Source organism: Rhinolophus hipposideros, assembly GCF_964194185.1.
Source record: "Rhinolophus hipposideros genome assembly, chromosome: 18".
NCBI lineage: Eukaryota > Metazoa > Chordata > Mammalia > Chiroptera > Rhinolophidae > Rhinolophus > Rhinolophus hipposideros.
The window spans coordinates 57243748-57263763 of record NC_138064.1 but is presented as its reverse complement, the minus strand read 5'-3'; the positions used below and the strand labels follow the sequence as shown (position 1 = coordinate 57263763).

Here is a 20016-nt window from a genome sequence, read left to right as displayed (position 1 = left end):
TCTTCTATGGTTCCAAACAAATCTGATGATCTTTTGTTCTATTTCTTTAGAAAATGCCATTGGCATTTTGATGGGGATTGCATTAAATCTGCATATTCCTTTGGGTAATATGGCCATTTTAACTATGTTGATTCTCTCAATCCATGGATTGAAAGAATGGAATATCTTTGCATTTCTTTGTGTCTTCTTCAATCTCTTTTAAAAGTGTCTTGTAGTTTTCAGCATCTTGGTCTTTCACATCCTTGCCTAAGTTTATCCTAGGTATTTTATTCTTTTTTCTGCAATTGCAAAATGAATTTTTTTTTATTTCTTTTTCTGAGATTTCATTGTTATTATATAGGAATGCAACGGACTTTTGTACGTTGATTTATTAGCCGGCAACTTGACTGTATTCGTTGATTGTTTCTAACAGCTTTTTGGTGCAGTCTTTAGGGTTTTCTATATATAGCATCATGACATCTGAAAAGAGTGACAATTTAACTGCTACATTCCTCATTTGGATGCCTATTATTTCTTTCTCTTGCCTGATTGCTCTGGTGAGGACTTCCGACACTAAGTTGAAAAGCAGAGGTGATAGGGGAGAGCCTTGTCGTGTTCCTGAATGTAGAGCAAAGGGCTATAGTTTTTCACCGTTAATTATGAGATTAGCTGAGCGTTTGTCACATATGGCCTTTATTATGTTAAGGTATTTTCCTTCCATACCTATTTATTAAGTGTGTTAATCATAAATGGATGTTGTATCTTGTCAAATGGTTTTTCTGCATCAATTGACGTAATCATATGATTTGTGTCCTTTATTTTGTTTATGTGATGTATCACATTGATGAATTTTCATGTGTTGACCAACCTTTTGCCCCTGGGATGAACCCCACTTGGTCGTGATGAATAATCTTTTTAATGCACTGCTGCATTTGATTTGCTAGAACTTTGTTTAGGATTTTTGCACTTGTATTCATCAGAGATATTAGTCTGTAGTTCTCTTTATTTGTGTTGTCCTTACCAGGTTTTGGTATCATGGTAACATTGGCCTCATAAAATGAGTTAGGAAGTACTGTCTCTTCTTCAATTTTTTGGAAGAGTTTGAGCAGGATTGGTATTAGATTCTCTTTGAAGGATTGGTATTAGATTCCCTCTGAAGGTTTGGTAGAATTCACTAGTGAAACCATCTGGTCCCAGACTTTTGCTTTTGGGAAGGTTTTGGATGACTGATTCAATTTCGTTACTGGTGATCAGTCTGTTTAGTTTTCCAGTTCTTCATGATTCAGCCTAGAAAGGCTATATGTTTTTAAGAACTTGTCCATTTCTTCTAGGTTATTGAATTTCGTGGCATATAGTCCTTCATAGTATTCTTGTATGATCCTTTGTATTTCTGTGGTGTCCGTGATAACTTACCCTTTTTAATTTCTGATTTGATCAGTGTATTCTCTCTTTTTATATTAGTGAGTCTAGACAAGGGTTTGTCAATTTTGTTAGTCTTTTCAAAGAACCATCTCTTTGTCACATTAATTATTTCTATTGTCTTTTGTTCTATATTTCATTTAGTTCTGTTTGATTTTTATTATTTCCTTTCTCTTGCTGACCTTGGGTTTCATTTGTTCTTTTTTTCTAGTTCTTTAAAGTGTAACATGAGGTTATTCATTTGGGATTTTTCTTGTTTCTTATGATAGGCCTGTAATGATATAAATTTCCCTCTTAAAACTACTTTCTCTGCATTCCCAACATTTTGGTAGGAAGTATTTTCATTGTCATTTGTTTCTACGTATCTTTTGAACTCTCCTCTAATTTCTTCTTTGAACCAGTCGTTCTTTAAAAGTATGATGTTTAATCTCCAAGTATTTGGGGTTTTTCCTGCTTTCTTTTTTGCAGTTAATATCCAATTTCAAAGCCTTGTGCTTTGAAATATGCTTGATATGATTTCAATCTTCTTAAATTTGTTGAAATTAGTTTTATGCCCCAATATATGGTCTATCATTGAGAATGTTCGATGTACCCTAGAAAAAAAGCATAGTCTGATATTTTAGGGTGAAGTGCTCTATAAATGTCAGTTATGTCCGTTTCATCTAATGTGTGATTTAGGGCTGCTATTTCATTATTTATTTTGTGTTTGGATGATCTATCCATAGCTGTCAATGATGTATTTAGGTCCCCTAGTAGAATTGTGTTTTGGTCAATTTCTCCCTTTGGTTCTGTTAGTAGTTGCTTATATTTCGTATAAGCAACTTAAATTCCGTATTCTCCCTTTGGTTCTATTAGTAGTTGCGTAAATTTCGTTGCTCCCTGATGGGGGACATAAATATTGATCACTGTTATGTCTTCTTGTTGTATAGTCTCCTTTACCATTATGAAATGTCCATCTTTGTCTCTTTTTAGTATCTCCCTTGTGATGTCTGTTTCATCTGATATCAGTATAGCCACACCTGGTTTTCTCTGGATACCATTTGCTTGGAGTGTCAATTTCTACCCTTTCACTTTGAATCTATGCTTGTCCTTGTAGCTGAGATGTATCTCTTGGAGACAGCATATGGTTGGTTTTAGTTTTTTCATCTAATCTGCTATTCTGCCTTTTTATTGGTGAGTTCAGTCCATTTACATTTACGGTGATTATTGATATGTGAGGCTTTCCTATCGTTCTATCTTTAAGTTTCAGATAAGACTGTGTCTCCATTGTATCTTTGCCTTTTTGTTGTTGTTTATTGTTTCTGTGTGGTTGTATTCTATGATGTTTCCCTCTGTTTCTCCTTTTATTACAGGATATGTATATATATATATATATATATATATATATATATATATATACATTTTTTTTAATTAGTTTTAGGTGTACAAGACAAGGTAATACTTAGACGTTCATCATTTATATCCCTCACACTGTAAACCCCCCTCCCCCCATCCATTATCCCTCCGACCTCACACCCAGCCATCACATTATATATATAAAATTATAGTTTGCATTTATTAATGTTTAGCTTCTGGTGTACAATGCCATGATCAGGCATCCACATTATCTCTGAGGTGGTCTTCCATATAGGACGCATGTCCATCGGATACCCAACAAAATCTTTACAACATTATTGAATAAGTTCCCCAAATTAATTTTCAGAACAGCCTGAGGCCATCTTGTGGTTACCAGCTGCTTCCTAATCACTTCACCTTTCCCCTTATCCCCAACCACCCCGACCGCCCCCGCCTATCTAACAACTCTCGGTTTTTTTCTTTGTGCCCACAAAACTGTCTCTGATTAGTTCATTCACATATTCTTTCTTTATTTTTATTTTTTTTATTTTTTATTTTTTTATTCTTTTAGTTTTATTTTATTTTATTTTATTTTTACATCCCTCACACCGTGAACCCCCCTCCCCCCATCCACCACCACCCCGACCTCACACCGAGCCATCACATTATACACATAAAATTATAGTTGGCATTCATTAATGTCCAGTCTCTGGTGTACAATGCCATGACCAGGCATCCGCAGCATCCCTGAGGTGGTCTCCCAAACAGGACACATGTCCATCGGACACCCAACAAAATCCCCAAACACTATTGAATAAGTTCCCCAAAGTAATTCTCAAAAAAGCCTGAGGCCATCCTGTGGTCACCAGCCGCCCCCCAATCCCTTCACCCTTCCCCCATCCCCAACCCCCTCCCCGCCGCCCATCTAACAACTCTCGGTTTTTTGTGTCCCCAAAACTATCTCTGATTAGTTCATTCACATATTCTTTTCTTTAGATTCCGCATATAAGTGAGATCATATGGTACTTGTCTTTCTCTTTCTGACTTATTTCACTTAACATAATGTTCTCTAGATCCATCCATGTTGTTGCAAATGATAAGATTTCTTTTTTCTTTTTTTTTTTTTCAATTATTTATTTATTAGCTTCAGGTGTACAAAACAAGGTAATACTTAGACGTTCATCATTTATATCCCTCATACTGTGAACCCCCCTCCCCCCATCCACTATCCCTCCGACCTCACACTGAACCATCACATTATATATATAAAATTATAGTTGGCATTCATTAATGTTTAGCTTCTGGTGTACAATGCCATGATCAGGTATCCACAGTATCCCTGAGGTGGTCTCCCAAATAGGACGCATGTCCATCGGATACCCAACAAAATCTTTACAACATTATAGAGAACCTTCCCCAAATTAATTTACAAAAAAACCCTGAGGCCATCTTGTGGTTACCAGCTGCTTCCAAATCCCTTCACCTTTCCCCTTATCCCCAACCCCCTCCCACACACCCATCTAACCACTCTCGGTTTTTTGTGTCCCCAAAACTGTCTCTGATTAGTTCACTCACATAGTCTTTTCTTTAGATTCCATATATAAGTGAGATCATATGGTACTTGTCTTTCTCTTTCTGACTTATTTCACTTAACATAATGTTCTCTAGATCCATCCATGTTGTTGCAAATGATAAGATTTCTTTCTTCTTTATGGCTGCGTAATACTCCATTGTATAAATGTACCACAGCTTCTTAATCCAGTCATCTACCGATGGGCATTTCGGTTGTTTCCATATCTTGGCTATTGCGTAAAGTGCTGCAATAAACATAGGAGTGCATACAGATTTTTGAATTGGAGTTTTGGATTTCTCCGGGTAGATGCCTAGGAGTGGAATTACTGGATCATAGGGTAGTTCTATCTTCAGATTCCTGAGATACCTCCATAATGTTTTCCATAGTGGCTGCACTAATCTGCAATCCCACCAACAGTGAACTAGCGTTCCCGTTTCTCCACATCCACGCCAGCATTTGTTGTTTGTTGATTTATTGATGATAGCCATTTTGACTGGCGTGAGGTGGTATCTCATTGTGGTTTTTATTTGCATTTCTCTGATGGTTAGTGAGGTTGAGCATTTCTTCATATGTCTTCTTGCCTTCTGCATGTCCTTTTTAGAAAAATGTCTCCTCAAGTCCTCTGCCCATTTTTTAATTGGGTTGTTTGTTTTTTTCTAGTTGAGTTGAGTAAGTTTTTTATAGATTTGTGATATTAATCCCTTATCAGATATATCATTGGCAAATATCTTTTCCCATTCAGTAGGATCCCTTTTTGTGTTATTGATGGTTTCCTTTGCTGTGAAAAAACTTTTTGTCTGATGTAATCCCACATGTTTATTTTTTCTCTTACTTCCCTCGCGCGAAGGGATACATCAGTGAAAATCTTACTCCGGGTAATGTCCATGAAGTTTCTTCCTATATATTCTTCTAGATATTTTATGGTTTCAGATCTTACATTTAAGTCTTTAATCCATTTTGAATTTATTCTTGTATATGGTGTAAGGAGGTGGTCCAGCTTCATTTTCTTGCATGTGTCTGTCCAGGTTTCCCAACACCACTTATTGAACAGACTGTCTTTACCCCATCGTACATTCTTGCTTCCATTGTCATAGATTAGATGGGCATATAGGCATGGTTTTACTTCTGGACTCTCTATTCGGTTCCATTGATCTATGTGTTTATTTTTATGCCAGTACCATGCTGTTTTGATTACTGCAGCCTTGTAGTATAGTTTGAAATCAGGTATCGTTATGCCTCCCATTTTGTTCTATTTCTCAAGATTGCTGAGGCTATCCGGGGTCTCTTATGGTCCCATATAATTTCAGGATTATATGTTCTATTTCTGTGAAAAACGTCATTGGTAGTTTGATAGGAATTGCGTTGAATATGTATATTGCCTTAGGCAGTATGTACATTTTAACTATATTAATTCCTCCTATCCATGAACTTGGAATGTGTTTCCATCTATTTATGTCTTCTTTCATTTCTTTCTTCAGTGTCGTATAATTTTCTGAGTACAGATCTTTCACATCTTTGGTTAGATTTATTCTTAGATATTTTATAGTCTTTGGAGCAATTGTAAATGGAATTGTTTTTTTTTAATTTCTCCTTCTGATATTTTATCATTGGTGTATACAAATGCAACTGATTTCTGAATATTAATTTTATATCCTGCTACTTTACTAAATTCATCTATCAGTTCTAATAGTTTCTTGGTGGAGTCTTTAGGGTTCTCACTATATAGTATCATATCATCTGCATATAATGATAATTTTACTTCCTCCTTACCAATTTGGATGCCTTTTATTTCTTTCTCTTTTCTGATTGCTGTGGCTAGAACTTCCAGCACTATGTTGAATAGAAGTGGAGAAAGTGGGCAAACTTGTCTTGTTCCTGATCTTAGGGGGAAGGGTTTTAGCTTTTCCCCATTGAGTACGATGTTAGATGTGGGTTTGTCATATATGGCCTTTATTATGTTAAGATATGATCCCTCTATTCCCACTTTCTTAAGGGTTTTTATCATAAAAGGTTGCTGTATTTTATCAAATGCTTTTTCTGCATCTATTGATAGGATCATGTGATTTTTATTTTTCATTTTCTTAATGTGGTGTATCACATTAATTGATTTGCGGATGTTGAACCACCCCTGCATACCAGGGATGAATCCCACTTGATCATGGTGTATGATCTTTTTAATGTATTGCTGAATTCTGTTCGCTAATATTTTGTTGAGAATTTTTGCATCTATGTTCATATGAGATATTGGCCTGTAGTTTTCTTTTTTTGTGGTGTCTTTGTCTGCTTTTGGGATCAGGGTGATAGTGGCTTCTTAAAAAGTGTTTGGGAGTCTTCCTTCCTTCTGGATTTTTTGGAAGAGCTTGAGGAGAATAGGTGATAGATCTTTTTTGAACGTTTTGAAAAATTCACCTGTAAAGCCATCTGGTCCAGGGCTTTTGTTTTTTGGGAGATTATTGATTACTGATTCAATTTCCCTTATCCACTCAGCCACCCTATGTCTCTTGATTGGAGCACTTAATCCGTTTACATTTAAAGTGATTATTGATAGGTACATAGTTATTGCCATTTTTAAATTTGTAGTTAGAGTGTTTTCATCTGTCTTCTATTTACAGAAGTCCTTTTAGTATTTCTTGCAATGCTGGCTTGGTGTCTACAAATTCCTTCAGTTTATTATTTTCTGGGAAGCTCTTTATCTCTCCGTCAACTTTAAATGATAGCCTTGCTGGATAAAGCAATGTAGGTTGTAGGCTTTTGTGTTCCATCACTTTGAGTATCTCCTGCCACTCCCTCCTGGCCTTCAATGTTTCTGTAGAAAAGTCATTTGATAGCCTTATGGGAGTTCCCTTGTACGTAACTTTCTGCCTTTCTCTTGCTGCTTTTAAGATTCTCTCTTTGTCTTTAAGCTTTGCCATTTAAATATAATGTGTCGGCCTGTTTGGGTTTATCCTGGTTGGAACTCTCTGGACTTCCTGGGCTTGTATGTTGGTTTCCTTCATCAGATTAGAGAAGTTTTCAGACATTATTACCTCAAATATGTTCTCAATCCCTTGCTTCCTCTCTTCGCCTTCTGGTATTCCTATGATGCACATGTTGTTGCGCTTGATGTTATCCCAGAGGTCTCTTAACCCATCTTCATTGTTTTTTATTCTTTTTTCTTTCTGTCGTTCAGTTTGAGTGATTTCTGCTAATTTGTCTTCTAAGTCGCTGATTCGATCCTCTGCTTCATCTAACCTGCTGGTCATTCCTTCAAGTGAGTTCTTAATTTCGGTAATTGTGTTCTTTAGTTCTAGCTGGTTGTTCGTTAAGATTTCTACATCCTTTTTTAGTGCTAACTGGTTGTTCTTTATGATTTCTATATCCTTCTTTATGTCTTCTCTAAGCTCCTTAAACATTCTTATCACCAGTGTTCTGAACTCTGTCTCTGACATGTTGGTTACCTCTGCTTTATTTGGTTGCAGTTGTGGAGGTTTCTTCTGTTCTTTTATTTGGGACATGTTTCTTTGTCTCCCCATTCTGACTGACTCTCTGTGTTTGCTTTGATGTATTAGGAAGATCCCCTAGAGCTCTTAGTTCTTGCTGGTTTATCTTATGTAGTATGTGTCCTTTATATTTGACTTGGACTACTTCGTTCTTCTCCTCTGCATGTGTTCCAAAGGTGGCTTGTGTGTTTAGTATATTGTCCTGTTCAAAAAGAACTTTAATTGCTTTTTGCTTGTGAGTAGGTGGGTTTAACTCCTAGGCCGTCTAGTTGTGAAACTTGGCTCTGCCCACCACAGAGTGTTCTGCTGGGTGAGGGTTGGCCACTTAAATGAGGTTTGGCCTCTATGGGCTCTTGTGCCTTCAGAGAATTCCCTCTGGGTGTGTGACTTGTAGGTCAAACCCAGTAGTACTCTGGTTTGGTCGAGAGTTGGCTTCTGGATATGTTGAATCTTGTGCCTCTTAAGCTGGGCCCTTTTAGGGCAGTTTCAGCACAAATCAAGTTACCAAATACAACAACAACAACAACAACAACAACAAAGAAAACAAATCAAGTACATTCACATGTAAAATACAACCGACAATCCCCACTCAACATAAGCAAAGATATCAAAGAAATAAAGGCAGAACAAAGGAAATCACAACAAGCAGAAAAAAAAAACACACACCAAGCAAAGCAAAACAGAAAGCAGCACCAGTCTTGGCTCCAAGTAATCTCCAGGTTGTCCTCCGCTGTGCCAAAGAGTTCCCTGCCTATTGTGCAGGCTGCACTGGTCACCTGGTGCCCAGAGTGAATTTGGGAGTGTAGATTTAAATGCGAGGGGCTGAGGGGTCTGGATGACAGTTTTCAGAGAGACCGTGCAGTTTCTGTCCTTTCCTGCACAAATGCCCGCTGAGAGTAGCTCCACCAGCCCTGTGCCCAGTACTCCTGAGTCTTAGGGCCCTCCTTCCATGGGTGTTTGGGAGGGGGCGGGCGGGAGATCTCTAAGCTGCAGAAAGCCGGGAGCTGCGTCTGCTGCTTACTGCTGAACTCAGGGAGTGCTTCCGCGGTTGCCCTTGCCCCGCCCCAGGCCAGCCAGAAAGGGTGGGGCCTGGGGATGGAGGGGTCTTCTCTCTCCCAGGCCAGCCACGTCACACTCCTCCAGCAGGCCCGAAAAGGTAGTGGCTGGGGCTGTGGGAGTCTCCTCTTTCCTCCTCCAGCGAAAATCCCCTCCTCCCAGCCTCTTCCGAAGGTCAGAGCTGGCTGCCAATCTTCCCAGCGCCTGAGCACAGACGCCCCTCTGTAATCTGACACTACTCCTCAGTTCAGGGGTCAGTTTAAGTCTCTGGAAGGGTGGGGGGAGGATTCGAAAAGCGCAGTGAGGGGCCCAGGTGTGGTGTCTGAGTTCTTTGTCTGCCCTAGGGCCCACGAGCTGCCTGCCCCGGCGGAGCAATCAGCTGTGGGATGCAGGGAAAGAGCCCACCTCCTGGACCCTGCGCTCTCCGCTGCACCGTGGGCTTCCGTGGGACTCTAGAGCCTCGGGTGCTGCCTGCCGCTGCTACTGTGGGCACGCTGCTGGGCCACATCTCTACCGTGGGGGGTGGGGAGAGAGCGGCGCATTTCCTCTTGCCCTCCTTGGTCCTCTCCTGCTTGCCCAACTAGCGCACCCCAAAGCAAACCTTCCTCGAGTCTGCGCTCCGCCCTGGGCGCCGCTGCTGCGGTCGCCGGCAGGCTGTGGGGTGGGGGGAGCGTGCTTCCACTTCGCTGTCCTGCCTCCTCCCCTGCTTGCAATCAGCACCCACCTTCAGGTAATTCCTCCACGAGTCTCCCCGCTGTTCTGTGTATGAGCAAAGGACTCCTCGGTGTTCTATATCTTCCTGTGTCTTTAGAGCTGCGGTTTACCGCCGCTGCTGCAGCTGCCACCGGCCTGATTCCACCACGAGACCGGGCGTTTCCACTCCGCTCCTTTCCTTCTTCCCCTGCTCGCCCAATTTGCACACCTTCAAGTAATCCTTCCAGGAGTCTCTTAGGAGTCTCTTAGCTGTTCTGGGGCCCTGGAGGGTGGGCGCGAGCTCCAGCCATCGGTCCCTGGCACAGGGAGAGAGCAGCGGTGTTAGCCCCGGCCCCAGTCCGGGTCCCATTCACTACAGGATATATTTCAGTTCTGGATTTTTTTGAGTGTTTACATTTAAGTTTATACAAAAGGAAGTTTCATATTTAGAGTATTCCACTTTCTTCAGCATGCCTACTTTCTCCATTCCCATATTCCGGTTCAAGCCTTTACTCTCCCCCTTTTTGTGTTTTGGTAGCCTCAAATTGTCCCTGTTGATGGTGGTCGAATAGCCTCCTTTAGTATTTCTTGTGGTGCAGTTCATGTATTAGAAAATTCCCTCAGCTTCTGTATGTCTGGAAAGGTCTTTTTTCCTCCTTCATATGTAAAGGATATCTCTGCTGGGTATATTATTCTTGGCTCATCATTTCTCTCTTTCAGTAGTTTGAATAGTTGGTTCTACTCCCTCCTGGCTTGTAGAGTTTCTGCTGAAAAATCTGATGGGTTTTCCTTTGTAGGTTACCGTCTTCTTTTCCCTGGCTGTCTTGAGGATTCTTTCTTTGTCGTTGATTTTTATATCTTCAATACAATGTGCCTTGGGGAAGGCCTGCTGGGGTTGAGGTAATTAGGTTTTCTATTTATTTCTTGGATTCGAGGATCCAGTTCTTTCCTCAAGTTTGGGACTTTCTCATCAAGTATTTGTTTGAATATACTCTGTGTTCCCTTCTCTCTCTTTCTTCCAATTCTGGTATGCCCATTATTCTTGTATTGCTCTTTCTGATGGAGTCCAAAAGCTCTTGTATAGTTCTTCCATTTCTTTTAAGTCTCAATTCTCTCTCTTCTATCATCCATGTCATTTCTAGGTTTCTATGTTTGATATCACTTATTTTTTCCTCCGTCTGGTGTACTCTACTACCTAAACTGGCTATTTCATTCTTAATTTCTTCTAGTGAGTTCTTAATCTCCAGAAATTCTATTTGGTTCTTTTTTAAAATTTCAATCTCTTTGGTAAAATGTTCAGGTTGTTCTTTGATTGCGTTTCTGAGTTCATTAAATTGCCTTTCTGTGTTTTCTTGCATCTCGTTGCGTTTTTCAGAACTGCAATCTTGAATTCTCTGTCATTTAAGTCACATATTTCCATACCTTTAAGTTCATTTTCTGGAGACTTTTCACTTTCTTTCTGAGCTGTATTGTTACCTTGGTTGTTCATGGAAATTAATGATTTATTATTTCTCTTCCAATACGTATACAGGAGTGGGTTTTGCAACAGGTTGATAGAAAGAGGTCTTTCTTTTGTTTTCCAGTACTTATTGGTAGAATGTTTTATTTTTTCTCTGACTGTAGCCTTTTATTCTCTCTCACACTGTAGTGTTATGTTTTCTCTGTACTATTCCAGCCTTTCACACAATGGGGCGATTCCCTGGAAGGTGGGCTTCTCCTCTGTTAACAGTTTACCTGGGTCATAGGGCACTGCCTCCATGTGGGGATGAGAAGAGCTTTTGAAGTTCCAAAGCTCTTCCTGCACCAGATTCAGAGCCCGTGTTTTTCAGCAGTTCTGTTTACTCCTACAGGGATCAGCTCAGATAGGTGGGGACAGGTGTAGGGTGAGTTGTGAAAATTGGCCCAGCGCAATGGAGGCGACCACCACCACAGCCGGTCCTGTTTCCACAGCTCTGTCCCCTTTGCCAGAACTTGTTGGGCTGCAAATATATGTCTGTAGACCACAGTTTTCAGAACATGCAAACATTCTGTTCTTTTGATCTGACACTGCTACTCTTCCACTTCTAGCACTGGGAAGGTGGAGGCAGGGAGAGCTCTTGGAGAGTAAGGAGGGGGCGGGTAGTCTCATTGCCTAAGGCTTCCATTCTCTGCGGCAGTGAGGTCTTAAACCACAATTTTCAGCCTTCTTCCCTCAGTCTTTGGTCCGAGGTCTCCGCAGTGACCGTTGAGTTCAGCCATGTTATATGTTGTCTCCACAACCTTGTTGGCCATAAATGGAGCCCTAGCAGTCCGAGTTCTTCCCTCTCCCACAGCTGCAGTAGTTCTGGGATGCAGCAATCTTGGAGCACTGACCTAGTTCTGTGTCCTGGGGCTGCGCCACTATGTCTCCGCACTTCTCTCTTCCCTCTTCCCCTTTTCTTGCGATTTGCCCACTTTTAGGTGAATTCAGTAGTGAGACTCTTTGTCTTGCGTGTCTGCTGTGCAGGGAGTCCTTGTGGTGTAATAGTTTTTCAATTTGTTGTCAATTCTAGTGGAGGTTTCCAGAGGCTCACCTCATGACACCATTTTGATGACATCTCCCAATTGTCTATTAATGGACACTTAGGTTGCTTCCATATCTTGTCTGCTGTAATAATGCTGTAATAAACATAGGGGTATATATATTCTTGAATTGTATTTTGGATTTCTTCAGATAAAAATCCAGAAGTGGGATTACTTGGTCATATAGTTATATGGTCATATGGTTGTTTTAAGTTTAATTTTTGAAGGAGTTCCATTTTGCTTTCCACAGTGGTTGCACCAATTTGCAATCCCACCAACAGTGCACAAAGGTCCCCTTCTCTCATTAACATTTGTTGTTTATTGATTTATTGATGATAGTCATTGTGATGTGGTGTGAGGTGGCATCTCATTGTGATTTTAATTTGCATTTCCCTAATGATTAGTGATATTGAGCTCTTTTCCTTATGTCTATTGGCCATCTGTATGTCCTTTAGAGAAATATCTATTCAGGTACAAATATCTATTCAGGTATTAAACATTCTTCTGAGGTGAGAGAATATGTCACTAATGAAGAGGGGTCAGAGCAGCCAGTAAGGAGCAGAACGGATAGAAGCATTGCAAAAATTCATCGATTTGTGCGTCAAAATTGTCAGCTGACTGTGAGAAGCATAGCAGAACAAGTAAACATCAATAGAGAAACAGTTCAGAAAATATTCTCTGGAAATCTTGGCATGAGAAGGTTTGTGCAAAAATGGTCTTGAAGGAACTCACTGATGAACAAAAACAAAGGAGAGTCAAAGTTTGCCAAGATTTTTGGAGAGGCAAGATGATGTTTTAGGTCGTGTTATCACTTGTCATGAAACATGAACACGGCAATACAACCCTGAAACAAAGTGTCAAAATGCACAATGGAAGTCAGCCAATTCTCCACGACCAAAAATTTCTGTGAGTCCAAATCAAGAGTCAAAATGATGTTGTTGTCCCTTTTTGATCTCAGAAGGATTATTCATTATGAATTTGTACCAACTGGACAAACATTTCATTAAGCTTACTATTTGGAAGTGCTAAAAAGGCTGTGTGAAAAAGTTAGACGAAAATGACCAGAATTTTTCACCAGTTCATGGCTCTTGCATCACGACAAAGTACCAGCTCACACGGCACTGTCTGTGAGGGAGTTTTTTTTTTTTAATTTATTTATTGGGGTGACAATTGTTAATGAAATTACATAATTTCAGGTGTACAATTCTGTATTACATCAACTATAAATTCCATTGTGTGTTCACCACCCAGAGTCAGTTCTCCTTCCATCACCATATATTTGATCCCCCTTACCCTCTGGTAACCACTAAACTATTGTCTGGGTCTATGAGTTTTTGTTTCTCATTTGTTTGTCTTGTTTTTGGTTTATATACCACATATCAGTGAAATCATAGGGTTCTCTGCTTTTTCTGTTTGACTTATTTCGCTTAGCATTATACTCTCAAGATCCATCCATGTTGTCACAAATGTTCCTATATCATCTTTCCTTAACGCCGAATAGTATTCCATTGTGTATATACACCAAAACTTCTTTATCCATTCGTCTATCGAAGGACATTTTGGTTGTTTCCATGTCTTGGCCACCGTAAACAAAGCTGCAATGAACATTGGAGCACACGTATCTCTATAGAGAAATGCTTTCAAATTTTTTGGATAGATACCCAGGAGAGCGATTGCTGGGTCGTATGGTAATTCTATTCGTAATTTCTTGAGGAACCTCCACACTGCCTTCCATAGCGGCTGTACCAGTCTGCATTCAGTGAGGGAGTTTTTAGCCAGTAAACAAATAAGTGTATTGGAACACCCTCCCTACTCACCTAACCTGGCCCCCAATGACTTCTTTCTTTACCCAAAGATAAAGGAAATATTGAAAGGAAGACATTTTGATGACATTCAGGACATCAAGGGTAATACGATGACAGCTCTGATGACCATTCCAGAAAAAGAGTTCCAAAATTGCTTTGAAGGGTGGACTAGGTGCTGGCATTAGTGCATAACTTCCCAAGAGTAGCACTTCAAAGTTGACTGTAATGATATTCAGCAATGAGATAATGTAGCACTTTTTCTAGTATGAGTTTGCGAACTTAATTGTCAGACCTCATATTACTAAGAGTAATGTAAAAAAGTTTTCTGTCTATGTTTTCTTCTAGGAGTTTTATGGTTTTGTGTCTTACATTTAAGTATTTAATTCATTTTTAGTTTATTCTCGTATGTGGTCTATGAATAGAACTGAGACCCCAGACATAAGTCCACATGTATATGGGCAAATCATTTTCGACAAAGGAACCCAAAACATACATACAACAGAGAAAAGAAAGTCTCTTCAATAAGTAATGCCATGAAAATTGGTAAGATACATGAAAAAGAATGAAACTGACTGCTATTTGATATCATATACAGAAATTAACTTGAAGTGAATCCAAGACCGAATTATAGGGTCCAAACAATAACATACATAGAAGATAGCATAGGTACTGAAATTATGGACGTTGGTGTCAGAGAGAGGATTTTATGAATTTGATTCCAAAGACAATGGAAAGAAAAGCAAAAGTAAATTAATGGGATTATATTAAATTAAAAGCTTCTGCACATTTAAAGAAACCATCAAGAAAACAAAAAGTCAACCAACTGAATGGGAGAAGATATTTGCAAACAATACATCCAGTAAGGGACTAGCATCCAATATATATATAAAGAACTCATACAACTCAACAACAAAAACACAAATAATCCAATTTAAAAATGGTCAGAGGATCTGAACAGACACTTCTCCCAAGAAGACATACAAATGGCCAACAGATATATGAAACAATGCTCAATTTTACTAGCTGATAGAGAATGAAAATCAAAATCACACTGAGATACCACCTCACACAATTAGAAAGGCTATTATTAACAAGACAAGAAATAACAAGTGTGGGAGAGGCTGTGCAGCAAATGGAATCCTCATACACTGCTAGTGGGAATGTAAATTCTTACAGCCACTATGGAAAACAGTATGGGTGTTCCTCAAAAAATTAATAATATAGCTACTATATGACCCAGCAATCCCTCTTCTGGATATATACCCATAAAATCTGAAAGCATTTATCTGTAAGAATGTATGTATCCCAATGTTCATTGCAGCATTATTCACGGTAGCCACAATATGGAAACAACTTAAGTGTGCCTCTGTAGACAAACGGATAAAGAAGATGTGGTACATGTGTACAATGGAGTATGACTTAGGCATAAGAAAGGATAAAATACTGCCATTTGTGACAACAGGAATGGATCTTGAGAATATCATGCTAAGCAAAATAAGTCAGATAGAAAAAGATAAGAACCGTGTGATTTCACATATACAAGGTCAGACAATTATGTTCGTGAACTCATCCTAGAAAGAAGTGTTACATACCTCATTGCTAAATATCACTACAGTCACCTTTGAAGTACTACCCTTGGGAAGTTATTCACCAATGCTGACACCTAGTCCACCCTTCAAAGCAATTTTGGAATTCTTTTTCTGGAATGGCCATCAGAGCTGTCATCGTATTACCCTTGATGTCCTGAATTTCATTAAAATGCCTTCTTTTTAATATTTCCTTTATCTTCAGGTAAAGAAAGAAGTCATCGGGTGCCAGATCAAGTGAGTAGGGAGGGTGTTCCAATACAGTTTATTTGTTTACTGGCTAAAAACTCCCTCACAGACAGTGCCTTTTGAGCTGGTGCATTGTCATGATGCAAGAGCCATGAATTCTTGGCAAAAAGTTCAAGTTTTCTAACTTTTTCACACAGTCTTTTCAGCACTTCCAAATGGTAAACTTGGTTAAGTGTTTGTCCAGTTGGTACAAATGCATAATGAATAATCCTTCTGAGATAATAAAAAAAAAAGGTTAGCAACATGGTTGCAACAAGTTCACAAACTTAATTGTCAGATCTCTTACATAGGATATAAAACAGAAAGCAACAAGCAAACTGTAGACACAGACAACAGAAGAGTGGTTACCAGAGGGAAAGAAAGATGGCGGGGGTAAAAGAGGTCAAATATGTGATAACAGTGGGAGACCAGACTTTGGGTGACGACAACAAAATGCAATATACAGATGATGTACCTATAAATTTGTACACTTGAAACTTATATAATGTTATTAACCAATGTCATTCCAGTACATTTAATTTTAAAAAAGTATAATTTTAGGAGCTCTAGAATTTTTTTCCTGTCCTATTACCCTTCATTCCCCAATTAAAAACAAAGCTTAAAAGTGATCACTCCCGAGAGAGACTATTAAATTCATATTAAATCAACGAAAAACTTTAAATAATAGAAAAAGCCTTTTACACACCTGCATGACATGTTACGTGTTGAAATTCCCTTCTCTCGTATTTGTTTTCCTATTAAAACCTTGTTCTCGATCTTGAGCTAAATGAAACCTATACTCAGTAGATCCATTTGTTTTACTCTCCAATCCATCGCCACCTGACTTTCTCCTTGGTACTCCACTAAAATGCCTGTGTCAGAAGTCACCATGTTCTCACTTCCAAATTCAGTGCCCTACATTCAGGATGGATGTGTCCAGAGGAAATCTGGCCACATTTCACTTTGGATGGCTTCTTATAATTAGAAAGTTATATCTTTTTTTGGCTTCTGAAACAGCACTTTGCCCTGTTTCCCATTGTACCTTTGTGACAATATTTTTATATAAGTACCCCAACTCCCAGTCTCAGGTTTTTAATGAAAGGAAGGAAGCCATGGCTGTAAGCAAGGAAAACAGTATGTGTGAGAGTATATGTGTGTGCCCATGATGTAGATAGGCATCTGTTAAAGCCAAACCAAATCTCCAAACTCTTCCTTTCCTCTTCCTTTCCACTTCCAAAGTGAGGAGATCTGTGGGACTGGAAAGGCTATTGTTTCTCAAGAAGGTCAATAAATTAATGGACCGATATTCCTTGAAGAACAGAACTTTAATGGTTGGGTATTACAGTTATACATCTCCAGCAGTCCTCCTCCTTCTGCATATTTTGCCCCTCCCCAAACAACATGAGTAAAAACTGCAGGGCATCCAGTGCCTCAGAGCAGTGGATTTGCAGCCCTTCATTAAGTCATAGATCTTATCTCCTACTTAATCAACTTTCAGCCCTGCAGCGCACAGCACCCACCATGGGCCCTTCCAGTTCATTCTCAGTTGGTTCCACCAGTCCCAGCACTGTCATGCTCCTTTACTCGAATGATCTCAATAGTTTGAGTTTGAAGATATTATGGAGGAGAAGAGGCATCTTAGTGACTTGAAATTTGCAATAAAATGCTACACACCTTTTGTCTATAAGGAAATTACTCCATGCAAGCCAAGTGATATTAAATGCAGTGTTCTCAGTTCTGAAGAGGTTTAGTACATTATTAAACAGCTTTCCAAGGAATCCTTTCAGTCCGTGGATGTCCTCCGAAAGGAAACTTGTGAGATCTTGGGTGAAATGAGCCACAAACTGCATCTGAGAGCCATCCGATTTTTTGTCTTTGCCCTGAGCAAAATATTTAAACAAATTTTCTCAAAAGTGTGTGTAAATAGAGAAGATATAGAGAAACTACAACGAGCCATCCAGGAGCATCCAGTTGTTCTGCTGCTTAGTCATCGGAGTTACATTGACTTTCTGATGTTTTCTTTTCTTTTCTACAACTATGATTTACCTGTGCCAATCATAGCAGCAGGAATGGACTTTTTAGGAATGAAAATGATGGGGGAGCTGCTGTAGATGTCGGGCCACTTGATGTGGTGCACCTTTGGTGGCAATAAACTCTCCTGGATTGTCTTCTCTGAATAGGTAAAAACCATGTTATTGGCTGGTTATGCTCCTGTTGAATTTTTCCTCAAAGGGACAAGAAGGAGCTCTGCCAAGACATTGACTCCTAAATTTGGTCTTCTAAATACTGTGATGGAACCATTTTTCAAGAGAAAATGTTTTGATACCTACCTTGTTCCAATTATCATCAATTATGGTAAGATATTCGAAGAAGGTCTTTATGTATTTGAGCTTTTAGGGGTTCTTAAGGCAAAAGAATCTACAACTGGATTGCTAAAAGCCAGGAGGATTGTTTCAGGAAAATTTGGAAATATACACATATTTGTTGGAGACCCTGCATCACTTTGATCTCTGGCAGCTTGTAGGATGGGCTGGAGCCCATATAACTTGATTTCAAAGTATATTCCTGAGAAACAATCAGAGGACTTGTGGGCCTTTGTCACTGAGACTGCCTATAAGATGCAGCTTCTGTAGATGCAAAACCTGATGCTGAGCCCACGGACCATGGTAGTTGCTGTTCTGCTCCAGAACAAGTTATCCGTGTACTTCAACATTCTTATGAAAAAGACTTAATGGATGAAAGGCTTAGCCCAGTCCTTCAGGCTGTTCCACTCTTGGCCCAGTAATGAGCCTGCTGAGGAAGTTATCCAGCTCAGCATTCTTCCACGTTGCAGCATCACCAGACTTGCTGTGGGGACAGAGTCCCAGAGAGCAGTTTCCAGGCTCTCAGCCTCATGTGGAAAGGTGCTGGCTCAGGTAGTAGATGGCCGTCCGCTGTGACTAGTTGGCCATTAGCTGTTACCAGTTAGCTACTAGCCACTGATATAACTGCTGTGGCTACATTGGTTGGTTGGTTGATTGGTTGGTTCGTTGGTAGAGAAGGAGTCGGCACATTGTGCATCATGTGGCTCCTGCTTCCTGTATCTCCAACCCAACCACCAGCGAGAATATAGTGGTATGACTCCCCTACCTATGGCTGCGTTGGTGTTCCTTTTTGGCCTCACCATATCCTGCGTTCTAGTGTTGGGCACGGGAGCCAAGACACCTCTTGACACTTGCCAAAGCCCAGCGGTCCTGAAAGTGGACTCTGGAGTTTGGGAGGTGGCCAGTGGCCTCATTGGCTAGCCCATCATTCTTCATATATGCTCAGCTCACAGGAACCAGTAGCTCAACATTTTTGTCTATCTCTCTTGAGTAGCTCTGGCATTGCAGGTGACACCTGGGTTCAGGAAAAAGTATATCCATAGTTGTTTTCACTTTCTATGCAGTGTTTTTTCAGATGAGTTCATCTTCCTTCCAAGGAATCCATTAAAGGACTTTGAAGAAGGCTGTTGCCTGCTTTGTAAAAGAGACCATTCAATTAACAATAATTAGGACATTCTAATTACAGAGAAAACAAATACTGTGGTAGAATTTTTAATAGGACTCTTTAAACCTTTCGTGGAATGTTATCAGATAATTTGCAAATACCCCTTAAAGGAACAAGAAGATTACTTCACTGAGAAACAGTACTTGGCTAGAGTAAGAACATTCACAAGTCACCTTCTTGATCAAGGTGCCTCTCAGTATGCTGTATTACCTTCTGATGTACAGAAAAACGCCTCAGCTTTGGTGAGGCTAGGTTGTTAGAGGAGAAGAAGGTAGATAATGACTATATATTTAATGTGAGTGAACCTGCCACAACAAAATTAGAAGAAATGCTTGGTTGTAAGACACCAGTATGAAAACCAGCAACTGAAACACTTTAGTAATTGTCAAAAAGTTATGAAAAATTTGGTCATATAATTATTATCATCCAAGCACACTTATTACAGCAAACAGGGATGTAAAGAAAGAGACCCATCTTTCTTCTCATACTCCCTAAAATTTTGAGATGGTGGGCCCAGAAAAGGAACAGATGACCAACTTAAGCAATTAGTGTAATCATCTCCACCACAATGATTAAAAAGACATTTGTATCCAACTCTGTGTGTGTTTTAAAATAAAGCAGTCTTTTGGGAAAATGTTTAGAAAAAGAAAATCTGCCTACTTTACAAGTTGTGGGAAAGAAATGTGGCAGCATACACATATTGACCCTTAGCCTCCCCATGCAAACTGTTGTGCCCCACAGAATCCTGGAAGATTATTGACTCCTTTGGAGTAACCAGCATTTCAGTGTTGTTT

At 39.7% G+C, this 20016-nt stretch overlaps 2 pseudogenes across 2 annotated transcripts; both read left to right on the top strand.

Annotated features, from left to right (window-relative positions):
• Window positions 1–17313: 17313 nt before the first annotated feature.
• LOC308510590 (dihydroxyacetone phosphate acyltransferase-like) lies at window positions 17314–18327 on the top strand (annotated as a pseudogene). Its single transcript has one exon. The product of its transcript is annotated as a dihydroxyacetone phosphate acyltransferase-like (transcript).
• A 483-nt stretch (window positions 18328–18810) lies between these two features.
• Window positions 18811–19577, top strand: LOC308510591 (dihydroxyacetone phosphate acyltransferase-like; annotated as a pseudogene). Its single transcript has one exon. The product of its transcript is annotated as a dihydroxyacetone phosphate acyltransferase-like (transcript).
• The last annotated feature ends 439 nt before the right edge of the window (window positions 19578–20016 follow it).